A 14197-nucleotide genomic window follows, 5' to 3' on the forward strand; every position below is an offset into this window, starting at 1 on the left:
TACAATGTCATTAGATTTACCTAGCTTCCCTTGTCCTAAAGGGGAGTTATATGGTACAATGTCATTAGATTTACCTAGATTTCCTTGTCCTAGAGGGGTGCTATATGGTACAATATCATTAGATTTACCTAGCTTCCCTTGTCCTAGAGGGGAGTTATATGGTACAATGTCATTAGATTTACCTAGTTTTCCTTGTCCTAGAGAGGTGCTATATGGTACAGTGTCATTAGATTTACCTAGTTTTCCTTGTCCTAGAGGGGTGCTATATGGTACAATGTCATTAGATTTACCTAGCTTTCCTTGTCCTAGAGGGGAGTTATATGGTACAATAGCATTAGATTTACCTAGTTTTCGTTGTCCTAGAGGGGAGTTATATGGTACAATGTCATTAGATTTACCTAGTTTTCGTTGTCCTAGAAGGGAGTTATATGGTACAATAGCATTAGATTTATCTAGATTCCCTTGTCCTAGATGGGAGTTATATGGTACAATATCATTAGATTTACCTAGCTTTCCTTGTCCTAGAGGGGTGCTATATGGTACAATGTCATTAGATTTACCTAGCTTCCCTTGTCCTAGAGGGGTGCTATATGGTACAATGTCATTAGATTTACCTAGCTTTCCTTGTCCTAGAGGGGTGCTATATGGTACAATGTCATTAGATTTACCTAGCTTCCCTTGTCCTATAGGGGAGTTATATGGTACAATGTCATTAGATTTACCTAGTTTTCCTTGTCCTAAAGGGGAGTTATATGGTACAATGTCATTAGATTTACCTAGTTTTCATTGTCCTAGAGGGGAGTTATATGGTACAGTGTCATTAGATTTACCTAGTTTTCCTTGTCCTAGAGGGGAGTTATATGGTACAATGTCATTAGATTTACCTAGTTTTCCTTGTCCTAAAGGGGAGTTATATGGTACAATGTCATTAGATTTACCTAGTTTTCCTTGTCCTAGAGGGGTGCTATATGGTACAATATCATTAGATTTACCTAGCTTCCCTTGTCCTAGAGGGGTGCTATATGGTACAATGTCATTAGATTTACCTAGTTTTCCTTGTCCTAGATGGGAGTTATATGGTACAATGTCATTAGATTTACCTAGCTTCCCTTGTCCTAGAGGGTAGTTATATGGTACAATGTCATTAGATTTACCTAGCTTCCCTTGTCCTAGAGGGGAGTTATATGGTACAATGTCATTAGATTTACCTAGCTTCCCTTGTCCTAGAGGGGTGCTATATGGTACAATGTCATTAGATTTACCTAGTTTTCCTTGTCCTAGAGAGGTGCTATATGGTACAGTGTCATTAGATTTACCTAGTTTTCCTTGTCCTAGAGGGGTGCTATATGGTACAATGTCATTAGATTTACCTAGCTTCCCTTGTCCTAGAGGGGTGCTATATGGTACAATGTCATGAGATTTGCCTAGCTTCCCTTGTCCTAGAGGGAAGTTATATGGTACAATGTCATAAGATTTACCTAGCTTTCCTTGTCCTAGAGGGGAGTTATATGGTACAGTGTCAGTATATTCATCTAGCTTTCATTGTCCTAGAGGGGTCCTGCATGGTAAAATGTCATCCGCTACTTGGCCTATACATTTTATTAAATTAACATTGAATCCCGCTGTTCAAGTTTGTGGTGGTGAGATACGTGTCTGTTTCTTTCTTTTCCAAAATAAATCTGAAATACTTTAGTATTGAACTAGACTGGCCACCAGACCCTAAGTTGTTTTGTTCAGAATTACCAAGCTAAATTCTAATACTAGATTATCTGCCCCTAGTTGGAAACTTAGGGTATCTAGAATCAGACATATCCTAGGAATCAAAATCATAAAGCTCAATTTTATTGATAATTTTAATATTCTCGAGACAGGGGGCCAGTCTAGTAATCAACATGCGTGTGCTATTTTGTGAGTATTGCAGATTCTATTATTTTATAAGCGACTCTCACTCTTTATTAAATTGCCACTTTGAGGTCACTGTCTTCCCTGGGCGTATATAGATAAGATGGCGTAGTTAACATAGCGATGAGGAGATTAGGTATATTGTACCTCTAACATCAAACACGTTAGTTAAACAAGTTCCAGTTGCCCTCATGGAATGCGTCAGAGACAACCACAGATAATGTTGAGGTATAAAATTCCCATTTTGATTTATTTCTATCAGTCGACAGGAAACAATGGAATACGTAACGTTAAACATCAGATATAGGAGTGCCAACACTAGCTCTGAAATTTTGGTACTTGATTTAATATTAATCTGTTTTAAAAGACAGTTAATAATTCATTTAGTCATTAAAATTTGGCGACTGAGTAGCTTTGTATAGTTGCTTCAAACAGAATGGCTGTGTTATATGACACAGCCAGGCAGTAATGGCATTTGTGACTTTTTCTCAGACATAGATTCATACATCAATGCTTTCTGTGAACAATTTCACCGATAAAAGCGATACAGCTGCTTCGCTACCTCTCGTGTCACGTGGTCTATGGCGCTTGTCTGTAACGTGTGTTCCTCTATACTACCCACCTTGGGAGAATTAAAAAAACTAATTGGCTTGGTCGCCATGGTGACAAGAGATATATGATACTATTCACAGGTAGAAGCATTGTACGAATATTAGCGCCGGCATGAGTCGTATATATATCTTCTATATGTTACGCAAAACCACGAGATTTATTCTGATACCCGATTCTCCCTGATTACATTACTATAGCAACTGCCAGATGAAGGTAGAAAAAGACTTGTCTACTTTCGGATACGGAAAGACACAAACATATTTACTACCAGCTTCCTTTGCAAAATAGAAACCAGCTGGTTGGTGACTTACATTGGACAGTCATCGGAAGTGCTAAGGAAATATGACCGATCGTGTTATTCAAAATTTAAGGAGAATGTCTTTTATGTTAGTAAATGTCAAATTATTATTAACTTATAATTAGACATATAGTTATTGATTATCTCGTATTATGAAAAGATGCTGATAATAAGAATATGTCGGATACAATTGTTTATCTCTCTTTCAATAAACCGACACATATGTATCTTTTGAACACTTTATGATAAATTCTGGTCGTTAATGGTAGATCTAACCGTGACTTTATTTACCTACGGGTAATCATTTCATCCAATAGATTAACGCGTTCGGTCGGTGAGGTAAAAATGATAATGGAATAAAGCATTACAAAGTCAAAGTATTCAGGTTCCAGATCTTTGAAACCTACATGTAGCCAATTTACCTTAACGATGTCTGCCCTCTGAAGATTACAAAGGAAATGCATTCAAAGACCAGTTTGCATTTATTGTAATTGAATATAGCAGAGATACACAAGATTCTATACTAGTCATAGAGTTCCACCAGGTGGCGCTGATGAAGCCAGTTCGGTATTGTCATGGCATTGTATCGTGGCGTAGCGTTTGTCAATACGACGAGTGTAGAACTCCCGGGTTGTGAGAGTTATGTCTTCGGTTTAATATAACGTATGTTTTTGACGGGCGACATTAAAGGGCCATAGCTTAGATTTCAATTCGATTCATTAGACTAAACGGTAACATGCTGCCGTAAGGCGGTATATTTTATAGTTATACATATTTTATAGTTATACATATTTTGTTGCAGATATCCAAGGGTTTGGACACGAGTTATTAAAACTCTTAATATCCTGTCCTTAAACTCCTTACATCTGACGTTGATGAATGTAACAATTTTATTTTTAAAAGCGAAAATAGGGAAGAGTATGACGTGGTTATAAATTGAAGAGATGTAGGTGTGTGAAATAGACAACCTTTATCCCACGAATACAAATACATGTCGTATCTCACCTGACCCCAAGGGTTATACCGTGACGCGACCCCGTCGTCCGCCAACAATTCCTTTACATCGCTACTAGTAATAAAGAACAGAATATATTTGAACCTTATTTGGTCAGAAACATTTAAAGGGGAAGGGGAACAGATTTTGGATAAATGATTACTATGACACACTGGGGCCAAAAGGGCGGGGTCCAATAGAGGAAATAGAACCAAATCTTTTAAATCGCTACCTATCAGAAAGTACTGAATGAATTTGAATAAAATTTGGTTAGAAACCCCCCGGGGAAGTAGCCCAATGAAGAAAATAGAGGTAGGGCCTTTAAATCGCTACTTGTATTTTTGAAACCGTTGATATCACCACCCTATAACCATATAGCATTGCTGGGCATCAAGAGACCAAAGCAATCATGATGTAAAAATAGACCCCTGGATCTTTCCCCACCCCTAGGGACTTTGTTTCTTTGACATATCTTTGGAACCATTTAGACCCCCACCATATAACCATATATAGCATTGTTGATCATCAAGAGATAAACATAATCATATTGTCAAAATGGGCCTTGGGGTCTATCCCCACCCCCCGGAACTTACTAGTAGTGTTCGGTTATAATTTTGAAAACGTTGAGATAACCATGTCATAACCATATAATTAGCATTGCTGATCATTAAGGAATTAACACAATCCTGATGTAAAAAAGGTCCAATGGTCTTTTCCACGCATAGGAACTTAGTCCTTTAAACACAATCATGCCGTAAACAATTCCTGGGTTATTTTCACGCCCCTAGCGAGTCTGGACTCCGTTTCACGCCCCTAGCGAGTCTGGACTCCGTTTCACGCCCCTAGCGAGTCTGGACTCCGTTTCACCCCTAGCGAGTCTGGACTCCGTTTCACGCCCCTAGCGAGTCTGGACTCCGTTTCACGCCCCTAGCGAGTCTGGACTCCGTTTCACGCCCCTAGCGAGTCTGGACTCCGTTTCACGCCCCTAGCGAGTCTGGACTCCGTTTCACGCCCCTAGCGAGTCTGGACTCCGTTTCAAGCCCCTAGCGAGTCTGGACTCCGTTTCACGCCCCTAGCGAGTCTGGACTCCGTTTCACGCCCCTAGCGAGTCTGGACTCCGTTTCACGCCCCTAGCGAGTCTGGACTCCGTTTCACGCCCCTAGCGAGTCTGGACTCCGTTTCACGCCCCTAGCGAGTCTGGACTCCGTTTCACCCCCCTAGCGAGTCTGGACTCCGTTTCACCCCTAGCGAGTCTGGACTCCGTTTCACGCCCCTAGCGAGTCTGGACTCCGTTTCACGCCCCTAGCGAGTCTGGACTCCGTTTCACGCCCCTAGCGAGTCTGGACTCCGTTTCACCCCTAGCGAGTCTGGACTCCGTTTCACGCCCCTAGCGAGTCTGGACTCCGTTTCACGCCCCTAGCGAGTCTGGACTCCGTTTCACGCCCCCTTGCGAGTCTGGACTCCGTTTCACGCCCCTAGCGAGTCTGGACTCCGTTTCACGCCCCTAGCGAGTCTGGACTCCGTTTAGAACTCGGTTATATTTGTGGAGTAGTTTATACCCCGCCGTAACCATATATAGCATTGTTCTACATCAACACAAACATTTTTGACGTTTGGCCAAACCATGTGAGTGATATGTTAAATACTCTCTCATAAAACTACTGACTCATCAGATTATCTTCCTCATTGAATATTAGTATCCCAACCAAACAGTGCCCTTGCAAATGGTTACTTCCATCAATCACCAGCCTCATAAAACTCCATGAAACACCGCCCTCACAAAACAACTATCTCCACAAAACGTTTCCCTCAATAAAAAAAAATCTTGTTCAACCAATTACCACCCTCAAAACTGACAAAAGGCCGCTAGGTCAAAATACACAAATAATCTCCATTACCTAATTGTACTAGCTACTCGCTCAACAAACCATCACCCTCGCAAAATAATACAGTATCAACCTCGCTAAAATTGATATATCAGCCAAACGCGGTCCTCACAAACAACTAATTCTATCAAATATTCCCTCACTAAAAACACTGTCTCAACCAAACATCGTCCACGCGAAAAGCAAACTCCTCAAAACATCCACTTACTAAGTATACTGTCTCAACCAAACATGTACTACCACCATTACACAACTTCTAACTCCACAAAGAAAAACACTGATTGAAAATGCTATGTTAACCAAACTCAGCCCTCACAAAACTACCAATTCCACGAAATTGCTCCCTCACAAAACTACCGACTCAACATTACCCTATTTAGAAAAAATTGTTTCAATCAAATATCACCCTTAAAAATCAACTACCTCTGTGAAACACATCTCCCCTAGTAGAAATAATCAACCAAAAACTACTAACTCCACGAAACACCGTCCTCATCACAAAATATTATCTCAAGGAAACTAGTAATTTAGTGGTAAATCGAGCACCGTAGGCGCGAGGCGAATTTTTTTTGGCGAGGGGTCTGGGGGCCAAAATTTCGGAAAATGAAATGATTACAGCAAATGTACAATCTTTCGGGGATAAGATTTTCGACATTCCCGTCATTAAAAAAAATTATCTGTCAATCAAACACAGCCCTCAAAAACAATTAACTCCACACTATAAAAAACATCGTCTGAACTAAACACCAACCTCGCCAAAATAGTTTTTCTACAAAACATCTCCCTCGCCAAAAATACTTAACCAAACATTGCCCTTACAAGATACTAACTACATAAATATCTTCCCTCACAAAATACTTTTTCTACAAATCACCATCCTCACAAATACAAAAAGTACCACAAATACAACAAGAATAAGGTAAGACAATATAAGGTGATTATATACATGTATTAGAGAAATAATGACAATATGTTTAGTCGTTCTGAATGTCCTATAAGTATGATTATTGGAAATATTATCACGTGACAGAGTACGTTTGACCACTGCGCACGTGTACGGTAATAATAATATTCAGATTTCGTACCATTCTCTCTCTTTCGTCAACACAAACGGAAACTCGATATCACTATAATGAAAACGACAATTAGACGGTCGATGAAAGGCAGGGACAGATTACTTGATTAATAAATGTCATCACATACGACTAAGTTCACAGAATAATTACAGGTGGGTCGCACAGGTGGGTTCGTCCTGTGTATTAATTAACTATCAGGTAGAATTTTCAAACAAACGAATACAGAAAGAGCTAGACAATAGACCACTAGGGATCATTCTCTGTTAATCCATCTCTCTGTCTGGTAATCCATCTCTTTGTCTGGTAATCCATCACTTTGTCTGTTAATCCATCTCTCTGTCAGGTAATCAATCTCTCTGTCTGGTAATCCATCTCTCTGTCTGTTAATCCATCTCTCTGTCTGTTAATCCATCTCTTTGTCCGGTAATCCATCTCTCTGTCTGTTAATCCATCTCTCTGTCTGTTAATCCATCTCTTTGTCCGGTAATCCATCTCTCTGTCTGTTAATCCATCTCTCTGTCTGTTAATCCATCTCTCTGTCTGTTAATCCATCTCTTTGTCTGTTAATCCATCTCTTTGTGGGATAATCCATCTTTCTGTTTGGTAATCCATCTCTTTGTCTGGTAATCCATCTCTCTGTCTGTTAATCCATCTCTTTGTCTGGTAATCACTCTCTTTGTCTGGTAATCCATCCCTCTGTCTGTTAATCCATCTCTTTGTTTGGTAATCCATCTCTCTGTCTGTTAATCCATCTTTTTGTTTGGTAATCCATCTCTTTGTCTGGTAATCCATCTCTCTGTCTCTTAATCCATCTCTTTGTCTGGTAATCCATCTATTTGTTTGGTAATCCATCTCTTTGTCTGGTAATCCATCTCTTTGTCTGGTAATCCATCTCTTTGTTTGGTAATCCATCTCTCTGTCTGGTAACCATCTCTTTGTCTGGTAATCCATCTCTTTGTCTGGTAATCCATCTATTTGTTTGGTAATCCATCTCTTTGTCTGGTAATCCATCTCTCTGTCTGGTAATCCATCTCTTTGTCTGGTAATCCATCTCTCTGTCTGGTAATCCATCTCTTTGTCTGGTAATCCATCTCTCTGTCTGGTAATCCATCTCTTTGTCTGGTAATCCATCTCTTTGTCTGGTAATCCATATCTCTGTCTGGTAATCCATCTCTTTGTCTGGTAATCCATCGCTCTGTCTGGTAATCCATCTCTTTGTTTGGTAATTCATCTATTTGTTTGGTAATCCATCTCTTTGTTTGGTAATCCATCTCTCTGTCTGGTAATCCATCTCTTTGTTTGGTAATCCATCTATTTGTTTGGTAATCCATCTCTCTATCTGGTAATCCATCTCTCTGTCTGTTAATCCATCTCTTTGTGGGATAATCCATCTCTTTGTCTGGTAATCCATCTCTTTGTCTGTTAATCCATCTATTTGTTTGGTAATCCATCTCTCTATCTGGTAATCCATCTCTCTGTCTGTTAATCCATCTCTTTGTCTGGTAATCCATCCCTCTGTCTGTTAATCCATCTCTTTGTCTGTTAATCCATCTCTTTGTCTGTTAATCCATCTCTTTGTCTGTTAATCCATCTCTTTGTCCGGTAATCACTCTCTTTGTCTGTTAATCCGTCTCTCTGTCTGTTAATCCATCTCTTTGTCTGGTAATCCATCTCTTTGTTTGGTAATTCATCTATTTGTTTGGTAATCCATCTCTCTGTCTATTAATCCATCTCTTTGTCTGTTAATCCATCTCTTTGTCTGGTAATCCATCTCTTTGTCTGGTAATCCATCTTTCTGTCTGGTATTCCATTCTTGTGTCTGGAAATCCATCTCTCTATCTGGTAATCTATCTCTCTGTCTTGTAATCCATCACTTTGTCCTGCCATCCATATTTTTGTCTGTTAATCCATCTCTTTGCTTCCTCGTCATTGATAATGAAGACAATGAATAGGTGAAATAGTCATGAAAGTTTAGTTCTGAGTAAAACAGTTTCGGTAACGTCAGCGTGGGACAAGTTTCTGTAGAAGTTTTTTCTATTGGTAAATATGTTCCTTTGGAGGGTTTCTTTTCTTCGAGTTGCGAGTTGCGAGTTGCAAAATGCGAGTGGCGAGTTGCAAAATGCGAGTTGCGAGTTATTACAAAAATGTTAGTTTTTAAAACATACAACTCCCGATAGCCTATGATTTTCATGGTATGCTTCATTTTATCGTTAAATACTAGAAAATAGATATCAAAACAAATAGATATCAAAATGGGCGGATCCAGACGGGGTGCCCCCCCCCCCCCCCCCCCCCCCCCCCTAAAATTTCCCAAGTGACCATTTTTTCGCAAGAAATATAACAAAGAATTCCATCATCAGATAGCACTGCAAATCATACATTGGGTAAACATATTTATAAAAATGAAAAAAAAAAAAAGATGAAAATTCGGAGCCACGCCCCAAATCAGACTTATACAGTTTTGATGCTTTACCATAACACACACACATAAACATGTATATATAACAAACGAGGGAGTATGGAATATGTCTCATTTTCAACACAATGGCTATAGTTTGTCGATTTCAACAGGTAGTGTGTAGAAGAGTATATCCTAGCAATGACATCTAAAGGTGATGTTTATGTAAAATAACAATAACATTAAGAATTGTTTCCGTTTTTCATATGGGGGTACTATTTCACTCATTTCCATTGTCACTTTCCCTCTGTATAGAATGTCTACATGTACACTGTATACCCTTAGTAAGACACCTAGAAAACTTACGATCGGAACAATGCCCTGCTGCCTCAGCATTTGTAAATCTAAAACAAGGAATGCACGACAACAAATTAAAAGAGAAAATGATCTTATGTGTTCTATGTAATCTGAAAACTCTACATTTTTGCAAGTTTGTATGGACATAGACACTTTAAAAGACAATCACAAGAGATATTATCGTTTTATTAGCTGCATTTTAAAAATAAATGGTCGTGGACGGCTCTGAGATCCCCGCTTCATTTTATTTAATGTCCCACGGCCGCTAAACAGTTAACCCTGATATTTTAGGAACAAAATCGTGAAAATTAAAGTACGAAAAATGTGATCCTGAAACTTCAGCAATATGATGAAATAATGCACCATTTTATCAAGAGCTTCTGGGGCGTCCCCCAGATCCCTGCCCAGTTTTCTTTTTAGTACACATTGAAGAGTAAATCCTGAAAACATTATTCATAAAAAAATAAGTATTTCCCCCAGATCCCCGCCTTATTTTCTTGACCATAGAACGCTTAATTATGGAAAATAATATCCTGAAAAAAAAAGTAAAAAATAAAATGAAAAACTTGAAATATGTTTAGTTTAAATCAATTTTATTGCAGATAAAAACAAATGGATTGGACAAAAGTTGTACAACTTACTCACGTCCTTTCCGTAACAAGGAAATATATACAAAATTCGTCACGCAACAGATTATTTTAACTTTTATTATATTTTAACTAAGACGGGAATGACGATAGAAAGTGGCAGAACAGATAAGAAATACGAACGAAATCAGAATGTGGACATAAGCGGTTTTTTTTGAGGCTATAAACAAAATTTTCCTCGTTCGAAAAGGGGGGGGGGGGGGGGGGGCAGGATCCGCTAGTGAAATGACAGTTGATTTATTATTTGTTGTTACAGCTATGTGGTCGCACAACGTTCCGCGATGTGCGCGCGATGTGCGATACGGATCGTGCAGGAAAATGTGCGCTCGATGGGCGATTGGAACGGTACATATGCGATATGTATCGTGGTCGATATAAAATGCGGAACGCGTCATCTAATTATTTAAACGTGTGGAACGATTGTAAAAGATATACAACGATTAACATTTTACGAGGCAGCTAATTACCATATTTTTGGTGAAATATATGCAATAGTTATTAGGAATGAAACTAAATACCGATGTATAGTTAAATAAGTTATCTAAATGATTATTAAAGAACTTTATATAATTTGCTTCATCCATGTCGCCTGTCATCGAAGGAGTGTGACGGCGGATTCGTCGAGCGGACCCGCCGGGGACCCGACGCGAACTCACCGCAAACCCGCCGCGAACTCGCTGCTAGCACCCCGCGAACACCCTGCGAACATCCCGCGGCTTCGAGCGACAGGGCTTAAACTTTTCCGCTCCCGCAAAATCACCCTCCCAGTACTGTATATAGTCAATCAATACCATAGGAAATCAAGTTAAATTGACGTGTTAAATAGGAATTTTACACTATTCATCTATGTATGCCTGTGGTCGACGCTGCAGTTCATGTACATTTTACTTTGAATGATATGGAGTAAATCGGTTATGATTTCACTCTTTTTTTTATCCAAGTGAAAATTAACTAATTTAAAACTAAATATTTTACATTAAATATGCATTTAATGTTGAAAAAAAAATCATTTAGATATAACCACGAAAAATTAAATTGTATTATTCTTAAAAACATACCAAAATATAAATAGGATACATTTTAGTGATTCGAACTCAGAACCTTCGGGTCACTAAGCGGTGGTTCTACCATATGAGCTACGCGAACTTATATCATAAAAGGGCTCATGTTATAAATTATAGTCAGTCTGGTTAAAATATTTTATCAGCTACGTTTTTTTTTCAATTTTTGATACCAGCGCATCGGATGACCACTCTTTAAGAATGGATTTTAGTTGTCTTTTGGCACATAGATCCGCCCATTTGTTTTGATATCTATTTCTAAGTTTTAGCGATAAAATGAAGCATATGATGACAATCACAGGATTTCTGGGGATGTATGTTTTAAACATGGTTTATTTCATTTCTGTGTCAAACACGATGTACATATATGAGAGAAAACAACTCGGAGAAAAAAGTATCAAGAGTTTTAAGTCGATCAAGAGAAAATTTAAATTCCTTAAGAATATCAGCTTAGATGATGCCTTGTCCATTATGTAATGGATAGTATTTGCCGTTATCATATACGCCGACACCTTCGTGGAGACTGGCTTGGTTTATAGAAAGGGCCTGAAATTGACCCTTGTGGAACACCGACTGATATAATTTGCCAATTTGACATTCTAGCATTTATAACAAATTTATGTATGTACAGTTTATTAGTACTGTTTCAACTAAGGACGTGCCAGGTTTTGGAGGTGTAGGAAAGCCGGAGTACCCGGAGAAAACCCACCGGCCTACGGTCAGTACCTGGCAACTGCCCCACGTAGGTTTCGAACTCGCAACCCAGTGGTGGAGGGCTAGTGATAAAGTGTCGGGCCACCTTAACCACTCGGCCACCGCGGCCCCACCCAGAGGTGGAGGGCTAGTAATAAAGTCATGAACATCATGAACAAGGGAGATAAGCCCTTTACCTTTAACATCATAATATGTATAGAGAAATTGACTTAAAGGATGATGATGATGATGATGATGATGATGATGATGATGATGATGATGATGATGATATAATTGATGTAATACTATCGATGACTACATAATACCATATGTAAGGGTGGATGTTAGGGTTTGAGCTAAATGTTATGAATGTGTGTGATAGTAAATTGTAAAAACTAATGTGAAAAAACACAAACTGAACAATAAATATTCAAATCGGTACATCCAAAATTACTCTGTCGACGATGTTGCATTTTCGATTAGATAAATGAATAAATATTTCTTCTAACATTTTCTAACGAAAGAATTTTTTGTATAATATATGCAATTGAATTGCGTCGGTTCGCTATAAGTTTCAGTAAAAACGTCAACTCATTTACCTAAATCATTTTGTGAAATAAACACATAAAATAATGTAGCAAATTCCTTGCCACAGCTAGAATATATTAATGAATAAAATAAAAAGGAATTGACGTTAAGAAATTTAAATTAGTAACAATGAAACAGCTATCTATGGATATCTATAAATGGATATTTTTTTTAAAGATAGATATAAGGAATTGTCGAATCAATGATATGAGCATACTTGATTGTTTTAACTCTGGATTGTTCACAAATTTTTCTCGACTTTTTAATATCCCTCTCCTCAAATTATTTTATTTATTTAACACAAACATTTAATCCCCCAGAACATGTATACGTTGGAAGGCTGCCAAGGTTGGGGCCTTGGGGTCAGCCTTCAAAATATAAACAATGTCCCCGCACAGGGGGGCTCTCACTCGCCATGTCCCCACACAGGGGGGCTCTCACTCGCCACACAACTGACACAATTTACACATCTCATCCTCTCACACTTACCACAAACAACTCTCACCCATTCTCTCACCCAGTCTATCAATTAATGATAATAGCAAACAGTTTTCTAGAAAAAAGATAATAACAAAATGTATCGAGACACATAGAATAAAATAAACAAATGCAAATATATTGGCTATGTCCAGATACACAAGTATGAATATACAAATTTGTGCTACATATTTTATCAACATCTTTATACTTTTAGTTAGGAAACAAAAAATAGGATCAAGGCATGTAAAGGATGAAATAAACAAATTTAAATATATTGGGGCCAGACACACAAGTATATTACTATACAAGATCAGGCCGCATACAAGTAGGGTATAATAAACAAATACAAATTTATTGACTAGAATTAAGTTAACCCATTGTCAGATATCACAAGTATATACATGTGCTACTTATATCTATTAATATCTTTATACTTTGTTTGGAAACACTTAATTTAAGGATGAAATGATAAATATCTTATCTCAAATATTTATTACAAAAGATATGTGACACAATATACCACAGGTTATAATAATTAAAAAGAAAGAAAGAAAAATAAAGAATGGACGAGAGAAAGACTGATATAAACATTTAAGAGTAAGATGAATGTGGTAAATTTAGGTTCATTCATATAATTCGATTTAGGGATACCAGAGACCTATATACTATATAGGTCTCTGGGGATACCCATAATTCGATTTATGGATATTTCAAATTGATTTATGGATATCAATAAATTCTCTTACATTTGTTTACTCGTTGGCTCATACAACTTCTATAGAATTTTCAGTGTAATATTCGATCACAATAATAACTTTTCCGGAATATGTGGCACGTTTATTGTTTTCTTTTCTATTTCATATCCAATCTAGATCATTTTTGCGTTTGTAACGGAAACAATTTCCCTCAAGAGTTTTCAAAACTATTCGAAGAGAAATTTCATCAGACCGCTGTGAAGATTTTCATGCATATGTGACTAAAGGTGAGAAGATATTCCTCGTCTAATGCCATTCAAATATAGGCCTCTATTTATGTTTGTCACTCGTGACTTTGCTCTGACTTTACACAGCCTATACATATTCAATTGCCTATATTTTTTTCCTCTGGGCCCCGACACTGCCTGGTGTTAGGGACAGACACAGGTCATAGCCTCGTCTGTCAATACATTCAATAAATAATCTATTGGGTGTATTGACAGACGAGGC

The 14197-nt window shown here is 38.0% G+C and overlaps 1 protein-coding gene across 2 annotated transcripts in view; it reads left to right on the plus strand.

Moving 5' to 3' along the window:
* The window catches only part of LOC117326387 (translation initiation factor eIF-2B subunit gamma-like), a 68994-nt gene that overhangs the window by 551 nt on the left and 54246 nt on the right, over positions 1 to 14197 (plus strand). Inside the window, exon 1 of one of the 2 annotated variants that reach the window (XM_033883134.1) lies at positions 13879 to 13974. The exons of the other annotated variant lie outside the window; for it this stretch is intronic. The gene's annotated coding sequence lies outside the window, so the exon portion shown is untranslated. Of the gene's footprint in view, positions 1 to 13878; positions 13975 to 14197 lie in introns of those variants that run through there. 2 annotated transcript variants of the gene reach the window in all.

This window comes from Pecten maximus, chromosome 4 (genome assembly GCF_902652985.1).
Source record: "Pecten maximus chromosome 4, xPecMax1.1, whole genome shotgun sequence".
Taxonomy (NCBI): Eukaryota; Metazoa; Mollusca; class Bivalvia; order Pectinida; family Pectinidae; genus Pecten; species Pecten maximus.